Here is a 4,492-nt window from a genome sequence, read left to right on the forward strand (position 1 = left end):
TCTCCCTGTCCTGGCAAAAGGCTCCCACAGGTGTTACACGGTGCTATGCCAAGCCATACAGTACCTTTTCAACTGCTGCTTAATTACTCTGGGAATTGATTTTTCTTGGTCTCTGATGATAAAGGCAGGGAAGCAGCTGGATGGAGTTTTCTGCTCGTACCGTACCTAGGAAATGAAACAGATCCTGGGCTACCTCAGCACGCCAGGAAATTCGCTTTGATCTCTGCTGGGCTAATGGCACTTTCCATCTGGGGGCTTCAAGTCCTCAGCAAGGTGACCTCTCCCACCTTGGAGAGGGAGGGAATAGCGCTGCCTTTGTTCTCTGTGTGACAAGCAGAGGTGCAGAGAGCAGAGATGCCCATTGCCTCCTGTTCAGGGTGGCTCTCCCACCCGTGCCAAGCAATACAAAGCACTCGTGACTGTAGGCAATTCTAGTTTGAGTTTGGGGAATAACCCCCATTTATCTCCAGCAGTGGGGTCACGGGGGTCTGAGACCACTGTGCTTTGCTGCTGGGGGTGCACTCGAAGATGGGGACCTCCCCCCCCCCCCCCCGTGACCCCAGAACTGCACCGGCTCCTCCTCCTGCGAGCGCAGGGATGCTCAGGGAACAGGCAGGCAAGACAGGGTTTGCCCATTCCTAGAAGGAGGGATGCAGGAGCTGCTCTGGGCCCTGTCCCAGCCCCATCCCTGCCCGGGCTGGCCCCTGGCTCTGTTTGCACAGCCGGTGCTGAGCTGTGACGCAAGCGGCTCACCCCAGGCAGGGAGACAGCACTGGAGGAGCGGGACCTGCTCTAGTCAATGCCCCAACCACTCCCCACGCTCCTTCGGGCTCAGATAAACCCTCGGGGGTGATTCAGTCCTTACAGAGCACTCAGCCCTTTCACAGAGCCACCAGAATTGAAACCCAGTGGCCATCCATCTCCCCCCACCTTGGGGAGCAGGTGCACGGGAGGATGGCCAGGTGGTTTCCACTCGGTGCCAGGCAAGCAGCCTTGTTTCTGGTCCCTAAGGCTGGGATAACAGTGGGGCTCACCATGGGCTGGCACCGAGGGAAGGAGAGCACCTTTGTGCTTTGCAAGGTGATGCTGCTCCCAACCAGCCCCTCTGGTCCAAACAAGCTCTGTAGCAAACCCCGGGTCAAGCCGGTGAGCTTGCAACAATATCATCCCTCTGATATCATCCTGAGACCACTCGCACACAGACTGGGGACAGGAGGAAACCACCGACACAAAGTGCAGGTGCAGAGGCACCAAGCCCCACTGCATTTCTCACTGCCCTCCCAGCCCACTGCCCCGGAAGCTTCCGTCCCTCACTCCCCCTCAGACAGTATTTCCACGTGTGCTTTGTTTGGCTCATTTCACACATTCCTGCCGGCAGGTGATAAGATCTCAAGAGAAAGGCAAACAAAAGCCCTGGGTGCCATGTGCTGGCTGTCACTCCCCTGGCACATTCAGATACCTTGCTGCCAGCTCTGACCTGGGACTGGCCAGGACACCCTGATCCTCATCCCACCACAGCCTGGGCTGTGGGACAAAGATTCAGAAGCAGAAAATGTGATGGGACTTGGGAGTTGTCAGGAGGAGGACAGCAGAACTCTGCACTCTCCTGGTCCCTGTGCCACGCCTGGGTGCCCTCTCTGCTGTCTCATGCAGGTGATGTGTGCCTGGGCAGGCACTGAGCCCCTCCACGGTGGTGGAGGTGTTATCAGCTCTGAGAATATTTGAAAAATGCACTTAATTCCCATTGGAACCTCAAGTACTTACAGGTGGCGCTCACTGGAGCAATGGCACAGCCCTGGGGTTTCCCTGCTTGTCCTGGCCCAGCTGTCCCCAAGGCACCCCATGCTGGCACATGCAGGTTGTTGTATGAGAACATTTCTCCCTCCTCCAGCCATAAACAGTAAATTGGGTTATTATTTCCACCCTCCTGCTCTCTTCCCTTCCCCACACCACAGCAGAGATGTGTGGGATTGCAGAGGTGGCTTGGAGAGCTCCTCCACCGCTGGAGCAGAGAGCAGCAGAGGAAGCCAAGAAGATACAGGAGCCACCAGGACCACAGTGGGGCTCAGACAGACATGAAGAGTGGCCACTGTCTACAATTTCTCAGCCCAGTGAAGAGACAAGTCAGCATGCAGAAAAACCAGGGAATGATTTTCCTGTGAAGATTTCACAGGAGCCCCCTTGGTTCCAAAACCATTACCCAAGGCTGTGAGATGGCTGCACAGTGCCTTTCACTCTCTGGGAGCCCTTGTTCTTGTTTTGCAAGAGTCTGGGGGGGGATGGGGACAAGCAAGAGGAAGGCAAAGCCACCAGCTGCGGTGACAGGAATGAGGAAGCCCAGAGCATGGGCTGGCACAGCCTGGGTTCAGTCCTGGCTGCAGCCTGGCAGGGCAAAGGGTGTCCCTGCTGCCCTCTGGCACTGCTCAGCTTGGGTCCCTTGCTCAGGGCTGGCTCAGCAGAGAGGGGGGCTGCTCACCCAGCCCCCTGGGACCAGAGCTCCTGGTCGGATCCTGCAGCATCTGGGACCAGGAAAGGTTTTCTCTTGCTCATCCAACACTGGGTACATCGCTCCACAGACGAACCCAGATCCCCTCCCTTGGCTCTTTCCTCTGCCTTTGAGGTCAGTGAAAGAAGACATGGAACAAAGAAAGGTCAGGATGGTGAGAGTTCCCCCTCCTCAGCCAGAGCACCCACCCCTCTTTGGGCACACGTTTTAATTAACGCCGCGTGGCCAAGGGACCGACCTCCCCGGCAGCTCTGAGCACAGCCCAGCCTGGGGAAATCAGCCTTAAATGGCAAAACCTGGCCCTGTCTGCGGTAACCAGCTGGAGAAAGGCAGCGGAAACCGGAAACCAGAGAGCAGCTGAGGCCCTCTGCCCCCTCCATCGCTTCATAAACCCTGAACTCACCAGGAATATACCTCAGAAATGATCCCCTCCCTCCCCTGCCCTCTCATGGGATGGGTGCCCTGGATCATCCTGCATCCTGGATCATCGTACACCCCCTGATAATCCTGCATCCTGAAGGATCCTGCACTCTGTGATCATCCTGCATCCCTGTTCCTGGGACAGGCAGAGGGAGGGAAGAGATGTCTGTGTTTCCCTGCCCTTGTGCATCAGCTCCAGGAACAATGGACAGGAGCCCGCCCATACCCCAGGCCCTGTTCTCCCCTCTCCCCCCGGGGATTTTGAGGCTCAGCTTTTTTTCAAGCTCAGCTGCCATAATGGAAAGCCTCGGATTTCCTAAAACCCCAGCAAGGCTGATGTTCTCTCTTGGGCTGTGGGCAAAGGGGGTCTCACAGTGCAGCACAAGCCCATCAGAACCATTAATTTCTTCCCATAAATCACCAGTCCCACTTAATGAATCGTGTGCTGGTGCCTGGCATATTGGGATCTCCCAATATTTGCTCTGGCTGGTTTATTTGCCATCCCACTTTTTTGGGGGATGAATTTATTCCTTACGCTTGGCCCAATCACATCCTGATTGCGAGCAGGCAGTGTGGGCTGTCAGCGAGCCACTGCTGGCTGATGCTGGGGTGGAGAACAAGGTCGTTCACCCAGCTGTTCCCATGGATTCCCTGGGATTGGACAGAGCCTGGAAAGCAGCGCGATCCCAGCGCCGAGACTTGCTGCGTTACCATTTCCCAGCACGTTCCTCCACGAGCACTCTGCCAGCAGACTCATTAGCTGTGACATCTCATTAAAGCAACCATCCTTGGGGGAACTGGCTCGCACACCGGAGCGCTGGGTTTGGTGTGGCCCTTTTCCTCCCAACCTTCAGACAGGAGCCAGGACCGAGCAGCGGGAGAAGGCCCATCCGTTGGGATGTGCTCGGCAACTCCCCTTGCTGCAAGGGAAAACTGCAAAGGGAGAGTCAGAGGGATGCACACACATCAAAAAGGAATCATCTCAGCAAAGTCACGATTATTTAAGCACCCCGCAGACAGTCACAGCTCCCATCGAGCCTGTGGAGGAGGTGGCTTTCTCCTGTGCCAGGACCAGTTTCCCAGCTTGCCAGCCCAGTGGGAATGAGGCTTTGCCCGCCAGCCCCGCTCTGTCACAGAGTCCCCACCCCAACTGGCCAGGGCATGGGGAGTCACAGCAGCCACAGCTTCTGGACTGGGAGAAGAAGTATGGAAATGACCTGGAAACTGGCCCTGGGTGGATTTAATCCCGTCTGATTTCCTCTTCTGTGAGCTTCATCCAAGTCTTTTGACACTGTTTCCACTCCTAAATAAATATGTTTCCAGCATGGGATATGCTCTTCTTCATCAAATAGAAGCACCAGCCCCTTCATCTCCCTCTGCTCCAAAAGGCCTGAGCCTTAAATAGGACACAACCGTCCCTGGGTGGAGATGTAAATTCCATCATTCTAAGCCCAATTTTAAACAAGAAAATGGGGCTGTGGGAGATTAGCAGAGCAATCAATCCCTGCAACCATCTGGGGTAGCTGATTGCCACCATTAAAGGTGACGGGACCACCACCAGTTGGC

The sequence above is a fragment of the Empidonax traillii genome, unplaced genomic scaffold, assembly GCF_003031625.1.
Source record: "Empidonax traillii isolate 1590-97213 ecotype Southwest subspecies unplaced genomic scaffold, ASM303162v1 scaffold263:size1499331, whole genome shotgun sequence".
Lineage (NCBI taxonomy): Eukaryota > Metazoa > Chordata > Aves > Passeriformes > Tyrannidae > Empidonax > Empidonax traillii.